The following is a 12,983-nucleotide window of genomic DNA, read 5'->3' on the forward strand; positions in this document are numbered from 1 at the left end:
CGGCAATAGGACAAACAAACGAAATGTATTGTGTATGTCATGTCACGTTGAATCATACCAGAATTCAAAACACACGGCTATATAATAGAAGTTTTTTTTTTGGGGGACTATATAACAGAAGTTGTATAGTTGCAAACACAGAAAAAAATGAAGGAAATTTATTTAAAGAAATAAGTGATATCCATAGTTGTCTTAAAAGCAAAGGAATTTTTCCATGAGCTTATACTTCATGAAAAATTACTTCAGAGCCATATGCAAAGTAATCCATAGAAAAAATTACCATGGTTTCAAATCCTGCCAACCAAACGAGTTGTATAGGAGAAAAATCCTTAGAAAGATAATGCGTAAAATTCATATGAAATTCTTTCGAATCAAATAGGCCTTTAGTGCATCAAGGAGCAACCATATAAGCCTTGTAGGGGAGACGAGGAAGGGGAAAGGGCACCGGTGTAGCCTGTCTGTCTGCGTGGCGGTGAGCCTATTTGGGTGTCGTTGTGGCGATCATTGTGTTCGTCTTGACCAACTTCCTTCTTCCACTTTGCTTATCCCTATATCTTTGTTTCCCTTCCACCTCTTCCCTTCGGATCAGCAGATGAGTGTTGTTTTGACCAAAGAGTACACCTTTGAAGTGATACAACATTTTCTCGATTACCATTGTGCCTTGGCTCCTGTCATGCGCCATCTTGTCTACCCAACAAGTTTGTGCTTCTCAATCCATGCGATCGACCACCCTAGAGGATATATGGTTGGTGCCACAGATGAACCAAATGTGGGTAAGAATTACTTTGGCAAACAATTACTCAACCCTTACCGTGCCAATAGAGTGGTAATGACTCATATTGACAAAATAAGAGCTAACAAAATTATAATGTCAAATTTTTCGATATGGCTAATTTAAGCGCACCAATATAATGTGTTGCCAATAGAGTGGTAATGACTCACATTGACAAAATAAGAGCTAACAAAATTATAATTTCAAATTTTTCGGTATGGCTAATTTAATTTAGGCACACCAATATAATGTGCTCGACGCGCCAATGCGCCGCAATCCAAGAGACCAAGATTACGAGAGTGATGGAGGCTACTGACTCAGGACCTTAACGCGCTTGTTATGTGCCATGAGATGTTGAGCTGCGCATCAACCCCATGGGCTTCTAAAAGTTGGGTTTGGAGAATAGAGACTAGGAGCCATCCCTCGAGCCAAGATTTTGCTCAGCGGCTTTCGCGTTACCATGTCCCTGACTGCCTTCACAAACAAAAACCTGACCGCTGTAGCAAATGCGCAACAACGAATCCAACACCCAGCTCTAAGGCATTAGGGCCAAAATACCACCATGTCTAGATAAGTACTCCCAAGATATGAAGGCACATCATCTCTAGTTAAGCACTTCTCCTGCACATCAAGTACGTCTCCTCTTCAGCATCCTCAATTCTTTCATGACATATTCGATGACTTCCTTCAGAGTTGCTTTCCAGTTCTCCCTGTAGTTCCACAGCTCTCGTATAGCATAGCGACCACTAGGATTATACTCGTTAATTTCAAACAGAGCTTGTGTTACAAAGCCATAGATTTTTTCAGAGAAAATTACTCAAAACCACCACATTTAAGACAACCTTTTAGTAAAACCACATTTTTTTTAATTTTTTTTCTTCAAATTACCACCGATTTTGAGACCGTTGGTTGCTCTGGCCACTAATATTCAAGCTAAACACAAATTGACGGCAATCCTGACAATTGGGCCCACCTGTCAGATCCGACGTTGTTTTTTTCCGATGCAACGTGGACATCTCCTCTACCCTGAGGTCGTCAAAGGCTCCAGGTCCCGTTCCCATGCCCACCGGATCCAGTTCGTCCCGCGGCGGTGGTAGCGTCCTCAAGTTGCTCGGGCTTGCGCCACCTCGGACTCCAGCTGCTACCCCGCCAGCAGTCTTTTTGGTCCATCCGAGCAAGCGACTGCTCGACTTGCTTCCGGCCTCCACGGCTCCACCGTGTCCTGCTTGACTTGCGACTGGAGCCAGTGGCAAGGTGGGCACGCAGCGCGTTGGGTCCACGCATCCACGGCGCACAGTTGCACACGGCACACAACAACCACTCCGTCCAATCCAGGGGCTTGTCGGGGGCATGGAGGCACGCGCCGGACCCCGCCACTATGACACCGCCACCGCTTGCTTCTCTCGCTGGTACTGCCTGCATCTCCCACACGCTGGTCCTTGTCGCTGACTCGCTGGAGAAGTCGCCGGCGTTGGGGAAGACGACGGGCGCGGGAGGATCCGGTGGTCGAGTTGGTGCTCCAAGGGTCTCTCTACGTGCGCGCCAGCACGAGGAACCAGATGGCGACGGTTTCGGGGTGGTTGCGACGCTGGAGGAGGCCCTCGTGGCGAGGTAGGGGCGGCCGTGGTCGGGCTCCGACGCAGGGCTGCTGGGGCTCGCAGGGATAGAAACCGAGGGCGGCGGAGGCTTCGCGCGGTGGCCGCGGTCTCCGGTAGGCAGCGGGTAGGAGCATGGACCGCGGGGAGGCAGATCGGCAGGGTGGAGGAGCTGCGGCGCGCGCTCGGCGCCGGCGCGACGGAGGAGATGAGGGAGAGGGCCAAGGAGAGCAGCGAGCCCAGCTCCGGCATGTTCGAGCGCGTCTTCCCTACCTCGCGCCCGATACTGTCGCTGGAGAAAGTGCATGCCACCTCTGGAGCTGGGGAAGAAATGCCATCGCCATTGTCCGACCTAGTGCAGCCACTGGTGTTGGGGAAGAAAGGATTTGAGTCCAACGTGGCGCCACGTTGGTCCTGACAAGTGGGCTCCACCTTCAGTTTTCCAATCAAAACACCCTCAGGTGGCTAATTAGTGTCCGGGAGTACTTTCGTGTTCTAAATCAGTGGTGATTTGAAAAAAAATAAAAAAAATGTGGTTTTCATTAGGATGTTGCCCCAAATGTGATGGTTTTGCGTAATTTTCTCATTTCTTCACCGTGCTCTTCTTTTAGTGCTCGAAGCTTCTTATCGCCCTCAAAATTTTTTTCCTACACCACAGAACCAACAATTAGATAAATGATATATTTTTTCAATTCTTAATGCTAAAAATGGAAGACAACCAAATTATTAGCAGCTTCAAATCTTACATTCCATGAACATGCCAAAATTTTTGTCAAAAAGCTTGCAGTTACTTTGATAAAAATGGTATCTGAACCTCAGCACAACACAACCTTTTACATAATTGTCACATGCTCGCTCTATGGTAATACATCATTGGAGAAAGTTATACTCCCTCCGTCTAATAAAGGATGTCTCAACTTTGACCAAATTTAAATGCATCTATACATTAAGTCATGTCTAGATACATTCAAATTTTGACAAACTTGAGACATCTTTTGTTTGACGGAGTAGCAAAGTTACAGCAGCAGCATTCCAAGTCAATGGCAGGAGTGAAGTACTGAATGTTTTGGAAAAACAACTCTTCCAGATTGTAAATTAGATTGTAAATTTTAACAGGCTCCCAAGCTATACCAAGTAGGCCCGAACTGAATTGAGAATCTATCTATCTATCTATCTATTATATACTAAAAATAATATGAGGGGTACCGATGAAAAGCTCCACGTTGATCCACATCATCTATATTATTGCAGCCGTTGGATCTGAGATCTGATACTCCCAGAGAACGTTAGAGCAACTCCAATGGATTTCCCAAATTTTGTCCCAAAATGTCTTTTTTTTTGTCATTTGGGGATCAAGTGGACATGTGTCCTCCTCTCATCACCCAACCACATCCCCCAAATTCCTCTCCCAAATTAGCTTTTCCTTCTCTTTATCCTTTCTCCTCTTCTTTTCACCTTTTCTTCTCATTTTCCCATCTCTTGTTGTGGGGCCAGGGTGGACAAAAGAGAGCACCGGACAATGTTCGGACACCCCAAACCTCCTCCAAATTTGGGGCAAGTTTGGAGGATGTGTATGGACAAACATGACATTTTGTCCGTTTAGGAGATGCCATTGGGAGATGATTTTGGAGGCAAAATGTACATATCCTCCAAATAAGACATTTGTGATATCTTTGGGGATGCCATTGGAGATGCTTTTACATGTGTTAGGCCACTTTGATACGTTCCTACGTTTCAAACATGTCACGTTGCGTTGACAAACAAAAAAAAGGTGGCGTCGTGGTCCTGCCGTGCGACCTTGCAGCCTTGATCAAGCCCTTAACCTAGCCCGCAAGTCCCGACGGCCTCCTTCAAGCAATCGAGATATACTCTCTGATGCGTGATGCCAGTATGCCACTCCAATACACATCGATCCAACTGTAAGATCGTGCGCCACCGCCGACGGCATGTTGATGAGCAGCCTCCGCGCAGAATGACAACGGTGCATTCGTGCAGATACAAAGAACGGAGCTCCTCGCTGTGCAGAAGCTGCAGCCGTGGAAGTAGATGGGCACCAGGAGCTCCTTCATTCCGGCGGCCAACACCATGAGCAATTGCCTTGTAGTCCAGCACTCCTACGAGTTTGCTATGAGTTCCCTGTCCTTTTGGATTGATCGATGCGATCGTGGCTTCGTTGATTAATATCAGCCTCCCAAGCACCAATATTACGGGTAACACTTTTTAATGACTCCCTCTATAAAATGATTTTTAAGCAAGAGCTAAGTTATTTGACTAATGAACCAATAATGTGACAGGAGTTCATGGACATTTCTGGTGATTCATATTAATTACCTACTGGTGACTAATATCCTGGGTCCGCCCATGGCCAGCTGCTAGAACAATTATTGCCCACTCTTTGTCATATGCATGGTACATGATTAACAATGTATCAAGGTGTAATCCGCAGGAAAACCTACTCAAAAGTGTCTCATCTGGGTTGAAAAAACCAATGTCAGTCTGTTATAGCCACTTTTAGTATGGAAATGCAGCTAATAATCAATCACATCTCAACCGAATATAGCCCACCATAAGTATTAATGTTGGATTTTCACTAATTATTTACACTACAGGTTGTCAACAATTCCAGGATACAATAATTTCCAGAAGTTGTTTGTTTCATCACATTTCTTTATGATTTTCTTTTGGATGAAAGGTTTCAAAATTGGGACTGCGGTGAAAGGATGCCAATTCACTTGAAACAATATAGTTGAATAAATGGGTACTTTAATGGTAAAAGCTTTAGAATATTGTTTTGTTTTGGATCTACGCTACAGGCTTTGCAGTGAAGTATGAGGAATTATTGTGTTGAGGCTTTTTCAGAAATCTAAAAACATATCATATTGTATCTGCAATTCACAAAAACTAATTTATTGGCATGTTACTAGCTTTCAGATTCACGTTTTATGGTGTTACATGTTATATGGTTCTGAGTTTCTGTCTGTTTTAATAGGGATTCCATTTGATTAGTGTTGAGATGCTATGAACAGGTACGGAGTTCCTATATTGACTGAAAAAAATGTAAGATTCAGCGTAGTTAGTTTTATTTATTAATATATCTTATCAGGTGCTTGGAAGTTTTTTCCAGAAACATCATGCATATATAATCTTCTATATTTTCTATGTAAACCTGGTTGACAAAACAAAATAGTATAATAATATGGGCAGAAAACAAATTGTATTCAGTGATAACTAATTCTATTGGATGTCAATGTGTTTTTAAGTTTTGACAATTCCGATACACCTCAATATATCATTTAATTAACAGATACTTACTACGATCGATAATAAGAGAAAAAAACATTAACTAATCTGGTGTTGTTTAGTGTGCTAGGTCTCATGGAGATGCACCTAACTGCTCTTTGCTATTATTATTATTATTATTATTATTATTATTATTATTATTATTATTATTATTATTATTATTATTATTATTATTATTATTATTATTATTATTTTCATTTCCAGGACATCTATTTTGTACCTACCTTCTAGGCACCTATGGTTGTTGATCTTATTCCTTCCTAAACTAAAACTGAACTTTCTTGATTGTTCGGACTCCTTTTTACTATTATATATAGACCAAAAATATAAATTTTAACATCTTCGCTGATTCAGCTTACCGTCATCAATTATATGTACTGATTTAGTATTACCGATTACAAACTGATACGTATGGCCTTTTTATATGGTGTTTTTAGAAAGACATTATAATCGTCTGCCCACAAATTAGTGACGATTACAAATGTCCTAGGCGATTTCTAATAATTGCCATACAATTTGTTGTGGCTACGGAACCGTATTATTTCTAACACATATATAATATGTATATATATATATATATATATATATATATATATATATATCTATAAATTTATACCTATCTAAAAAATACGAACTGTTCCCTTCACCAAATTTTCGTCGCCTGTCAAACCTCCTGCCCCCGGTCCCGTACCCCTTCATCTTTCTTTCCCCTCTGTCTCTCTCCCCCTATCCCTCTCACCTACGCCAGGCGCCAGCAGCCCGGCCACCTCCTCCAGCCGAGCTACGCCGCCGGGCGTGCGGCTGCACGCCGCCTCACCTGCCCGAGTTCTGCTGGCATCCCTTTCTCTGCTCCGCTAGCCCCCCTCGCCATCTTCACTAGCTGTGCCGCGTTCCTCCCTGGCAGGTGACGCCAACTCCAAATCCCAGAGCACACTCGCAGCCCATGGCCCGATGCGCCGCGCGCAGCTGCTGCTTCGTCTCCTCCGGTCGTCTTCCCACTCTGGCCGTGCAACGGCAGCCTTCCGCTCGCCCGTCATCGTCGTCGTTCGTCGTTCGTCGAACACAATCGCAGGAAGCCGCCCCTTCCCTAATCGCTCTCTCTAGGGTTCCTCGCCTTCGTCCGCTGCCACCCCTCCATCCCGAGTCGAATCCCCTACACATGCACAACATCCATAGCCCGAAGCAATAATCGAACCGAATAAGGACAATCTATCTAGCAGATTGAGTGGAGGTCAGAAGGAAGCTCACGTGCAGCCTGTTTCTAACTCTAAGGTATTTTATGCCGTGGATAGCAATAATATTGTGTCCCTAAAAATGGTGTCACCATTACTTGGTTGTGATTGTTTGTTCATTGTGTAAAGCAGAGTTTTGTATTTCTATAGTCTACAACGTCTGTGTTTTGTTTTGTTTACAAGCTCTGTCCAGCGTAGTTTGGATTCCGTGGCTATGTTTCTCTGATGTTTGAGATCAGGGAACCAGCTGGCATGACAATATGGCATATGATGTGTACACTAATTCGCCACTTAATTAGATATTGGCAGCAGATCAAAATGGTCTGGAAGGGTTTGATATTATGATGTAATAGGACAAACATGAGTACTTCTGAGAAGATATAATCCCGTTGTTGTTTTGCTACCTGAAAACTGTTTTAGCCTGTGCGTCCACATTCCACAACATGTAAAAATCATGCATAGTAGAACTTGATTTCTTGGATGACTAAAGTTAGCATGAAGCTCAATGGCACAAAACCAAATTAGAGTGGAATTTAGAGATGTTTGACAGTTTGAGTACCGCAAGTTTTTGTTTTTCAGGTTTGTGAGTACAAAATAGTCTATTTTAATCAGAGTGAAATTTTAAGATGTTTGAGTACAAAATAGCATGTTTGTAATCCCGTTGCAAGGCACGGGCATTTTGCTAGTACGAATTTATTTTCCAAACACTTTCGGATGAAGCCCTCGCATTTGTGAGGGCCACAGTGCTAGTTATATACTAAAAGCAATGGGGGGTACCGAGGGGAGGCACCAATCACCACATTGCTCCACATCATCTGAATTGTTTAGACCATTAGTTCTCATATCTGATGGCTAAGATTTAATGGGAAGAACGTCGGGATGAGTCTCCGAAGGGCCTTCGATTTGCCGTGAACCGATGGGATGATAATTTTGTTGCTGCTCGCACAGATTTATTGCCCCTCAAGATCCCAATCCCATCTTGTTTCCTACGCCTCCTTTGCAGCGGCGCCTCCTTATACAATTAAACTTTCGTTCGTTATCCTTCCGTTCCTGCAATCATCGTCGCATGTCGCCATACTCCTCTAGATGGCCTTGAGCTTCTTTATCCTTCCAGCCTGGCGGTTCTCTATCCTTGGATCATGTTCTTTGCTGATTCTTCACTCCAATCTCCCCAATATGATTGATTTTAATATCCGTACATGACCACATGTCAGTCCTTGCCAACTATATATCTTCTGTGATTTGCGTCAGGGTGGGACTTTGGTGAACAGGCCCTAAAATTTTACAAGGTCTGTTGTTAGGATCTTTATTTCCCACTACTCAGGCCCTAAATATTTGTGCTGTGCCATTTTTGGGTTTTGGAGGCAGCTAATCAACTGCAATGGACTGCATGAAGATGAGAGTTTTGTTGGTAATATTTTCTGTAAAATGGCTGATGAAAGATTTCAGAGATTAGCAATCTTCTAACGGGATAGTACGATGCTGAAGGTAAGACCTGGATTCTTGGCTTTCTGTTTCAGATACATCATGGTCCTTACATATGACCACTGACGTTTATTTTCCTTCTATTTTCCATTAATTCCCTAAATCATATTTCATATTGAGTGTTGCAAGTTTGTCTAGATACGCATATACCTGCACACTAAAATTAGGCGGTTAGTATATTACGAACTTTTCACGGGTCATGAAAATATTAAGTAGTAAATCTATATCTATAATCTATACTTTGCAAGAGTACGATACTAATGGGTATATTTGAAGAATTATAACTCTACGTATGAACATCTGGCCCTAAATTTTCAACAGCCTAATTAACATCTGATACGAACGAATGACTCACTAGCGAACCAAGCACTTAAATTCTAATCCAAGTATCAGTAGAATAACTGCGTAAAACATTAAACTCATGTTATGAATTATTACCATGACAATCGTTCTTACTAATATAATTTGGCGTACATGCGATCTATCAGTGCAAGTAACTAATCGACCAATTTCTCATGAGAATTTTAGTTTTGTGTATAGATGTGATATATCATGTGTAGTCAGCCATATCATGTGAAGACCTGAGGTTGGTAGGTAATCTGAACTTTAATTACAAAAACTAAGCTAATATTACCTACAAATGAGCTGCAATCATTATTTATCCAATTTTATTCTGGAGATTTCAACTGAGAGCAGCTAACACTAACATAAGGTCTTGCTCACCTCTAGGATTGAATAGCATTACTTGCCCGAAGTAGCACAGCGAATATATGCATTTGCTGATGCTCAACAAGTATGAGGTACCAACTCTTTGTGCGACACCACTTTTCAGTAAATGTATCTTACGTTATATGTCTAAATTGTCAGGTTCGGTAATCAAGCATTCATTAATTAATTAACATTAACAATTGTACAAAACGAAAAACTGTTGGGATACACATGCATTAGGTATTACAATGGGCATTTAACGGTGAGATTGCTAGCTCAAGATTACAAGTTATTGAGAACCAGAAGTGTATAAAAGAAGGAGTGAATAGATTGTTTACCTTTGGTTCCCGTTCTCCATGACAACTCTGAAAGGGTGCCATACTGGATTTCTAATCTCGTCCTGCCACCTTTCACAAAGAATGGCAGCAGTAAGTTCAGCATCTTCTTCTGACAATTTATGTTTGCAAACAACCTTAAATGATTTCTGATCAAGACCACCCATTCTTTTAATGCCTATATTTGTTTGGCCAGTGATAATATCCTGCAATTCCTGTAGAGGATGAAACGCATACGGAATTGTCTTGAGATATACTGCAAACATAATACTAGAGAAGTGCAAGCACTCAATAATAATGTGGTAACTTACATCTATCAGCTTCTTCCGGGCATCTTGCAATTCATCGTTGCTTTTCCTTTCTTTCATAAGCAGAGTCTGGTGGAGTGATTCCATTAAATCCATGTCATCATACTTCTCTTGTAGCTCCTCGTTAAGTTCGTCTATTTTCCTTTTTGATTCAGAGTTTTCATGCTTCACCACTTCCAATTTTCCCTGCAGCTATTTTATTTCTTCAATTTTCTGCTCCACATCCAATTTCTGCTCTAACTTGATAATCTCATCTAGAGCAGCTTGTTTTTCTCTCTGCATGTTGACATTTTCAGCACAGTAAGCCAAGCCATACAAATTAGCTTCTCAAAAAGACAAAAACTTAAGTGAAACAATATATCAAGTCCCAAACCTTGTGTTTCTCTACAAGCTTCAGCACATTTTCATCAGCTCTGTTCGTACATACAAGAAGCACAGAGACAATAAAACATCCTCCTCAAAACAAAATAAAATGGAGAGAAGAGAAGATAAATTTCCATAATTCCATATGAGAGAAATTTGATAATAGAATCAACATATCACACACCTCTTCTTTCTCTTGCTCACAATTCTTTCTGAAAGGGTTACTTTGTGCAGCTAGCTGATCAAGCTGTCCGGAGAAGGATTTGAGATGTTGCATCTGGGACTCCAGTTCTGAACGAAATTTTGAATTCTCATCAATTACCCTTGGTGTATGACTACGGGAATGGCTAGTAAAAAAAGGTAAATTGAAAAGGCTATTGAACCATTGGAAGCTTCAAGCGTACTAGGAGTAGAGAAATGCAGACATGATGATAGTATATTATGGCAGAACATATAGTGATACAAATAGCAAAAGATCAACACAAACCTTTCCTGTAAGACTGGAGGAGTTGCTTCCTTTGCTCCATCATCCTGTCAAGCAGTGATATAGTTATTCTGGGTGACAACCATGTGGGTGTGGCATGATGACAGTGGTTCCACCGGCCTGCTGTTTCCGTGCTAACTCCATGATTGAACAGACTTGTGATGTGTTTAATCTAAACTAATTCCCTCGCAGGTCTTAAAGGTGTCATTGGTTTAGAATGATTGCGCTACTTTTCTTTCACCAGGTCCGGCCGCCCGAGTTGCTTTCTTGTTCCCCTGTATTCTCTGTTCCTTCTTGTTGTAGTCTCCCTCCTCCCTGTGTTTGTTGTTTCTCTACTGCCGATATTCTCTTCTGACCTGTACATTCCAATTCTTTTAATGGAAAACGACGTTGTCGTATTCGTCAAAATAAGAGTTCCAACTACCAAAATATTATCAGTTAATTTTGTTCTAATGCCGACTAGAACTGATTAAATCAGATGGCTATATAAAAGCAACATGGATGCATTCACCAGTTGTCACTCATATGACATCCAACCCTCCAAAACAAATGTGGCGAAGGTAAATTAACAATAACAGCAAACACAAGAACAACGATTATTTCCAACCATTTAAGCCCACTCAAAAAGCATGGCTCCTTTGATTCAAAGGATTTTTATAGGAATTTTGGAGAATTTGAATCCTTAGGATTTTTTTTTCCTATAGGAGTTGTTTGATTTGTAGGATTGAACCCCATGGGGAAGTTTCCTAAGGATTCCATTGCACTACATTTCATAGGATTTTTTCCACTCCAACCTCCTTTTCAAAATCTTTTGTTTTTCCAGTGTTCAATCAAACAAACATTTGTCTAACCACAATCCTGTAGGATTCGAATGGGTATGACATTGCAATCCTATGATTTTGCTATTCCTATATTTTTCCTATCCTGTGAATCAAACAGGCCCTAAAGATTTGGCTGCACAAAATTCATAAACAAAGAAGAGTAAAATGCATTAGAGGTCCCAATTCTTTCGCAAAAGCCCCAAGTTAGTCCTAAATCTTTGAAACTGCAAGTTTTAGTCCCAAGTTAGTCCTAAATCTTTGAAACTTATGAAACTTTTAAGACTAAAACGTGCAGTTTCAAAGATTTAGGACTTACTTGGGACATTTGTGAAAGAATTGGAACCTCTGGTGCATTTTACTCAACAAAGAATGCATAAGGGTGTGGCCGTATCAAAGTGCACTCATGCATGGAACACTGAACTTATGTAACCCAAAAATTAACATCAACATGGTGGAGCAAAACCCCAGGACTGCGCGGTTAGTCTACAGAAGAAAAAGATGGAATCTCCGAGAATTTAGTACTCTAAAACAAAAACGCACCCACCACACATGCATTAGGCTGTAACAAATCTTTGAAGTAATGAACCATTTCTGAACAGCAAGAGCCAAAATGACCTAGAGAAATTATAAACCCTTCTGCCCAATTCAAAAAAATATAATAACCCCATGGCACATTGGGATCGGGATGATACTGATCAGCAAGGGCCTTAAGACTCGACGGTCACTGAACAGAATCAGATCGGAAAAGAAAAGATCACCGAATAGAACCAAAGGCAACGATCTCCATACTGCAACATTCTTGCGCAAGATGCAAAGGGGAAAAGCAAAGCCAGCACACAGGTCCATCCATCCACCCATCGAAGCAAGAAAATAGAACACCACTAGACCACTTTCTGGAGCGTACCGAGTAGCGGAGAGAGAGGAATAGTCTCACCTCCGGGCAACGACGGCGCCCAAGGTCGCCCGGAGGAGGGGATTTTTTTTTCGCCACCCTTTCCTTTTCCTTCTCGTGGGTTTGGCTATGCTGTGCACCTTGTGCTCACTGACATTTAAGAGAGAGGAGAGGCGATTGCTTGGTAAACTTTCTTGGGAAATTGGGTGGAACCGTGGAAGCATGGGAGGTGAAGCGGTGAACCCAGAACCCCTCGTGACTCCAAATGATGCACTGGTTTCATCAAGACGAAATGGCTGGCTTGCAGTTTCACGAAAAAATAATTACGTTGTACGGAGTAACTTTTTATAATAATCTATAATTGTATTCAACGCGACAACCATTGCAGGTACAATGTTTTGGATCATACACGTAGAAACTATAAGGTAACTCATGTAATTAAAGACATCTTCTCCGTAATATCGTGTTCTGCAACATGAAATACTGCTAAGGCTTCAACATAGAGATTGCAATAAGACTGGAGCCGTAACATCATCACTGGTATCACTGCACGAACTTGACTACCTTTAAAGGTTTCGAAAAGCCCCTTGAGTCACTCATTCAAAAAGATGAGAAGCCGTGAGCGTTGAACGTACTTGGGCCGGGAAAGATCCCCTAAAGTTGTAGGTTGTCGATCCGCAAGATCTTC

At 41.8% G+C, this 12,983-nt stretch overlaps 1 pseudogene; it reads right to left on the bottom strand.

The window, feature by feature from the left end:
• Nucleotides 1-8,754: 8,754 nt before the first annotated feature.
• LOC100843554 lies at nt 8,755-11,728 on the bottom strand (annotated as a pseudogene).
• Nucleotides 11,729-12,983: the final 1,255 nt, after the last annotated feature.

This window comes from Brachypodium distachyon, chromosome 2 (assembly GCF_000005505.3).
Source record: "Brachypodium distachyon strain Bd21 chromosome 2, Brachypodium_distachyon_v3.0, whole genome shotgun sequence".
NCBI classification, from domain to species: domain Eukaryota; kingdom Viridiplantae; phylum Streptophyta; class Magnoliopsida; order Poales; family Poaceae; genus Brachypodium; species Brachypodium distachyon.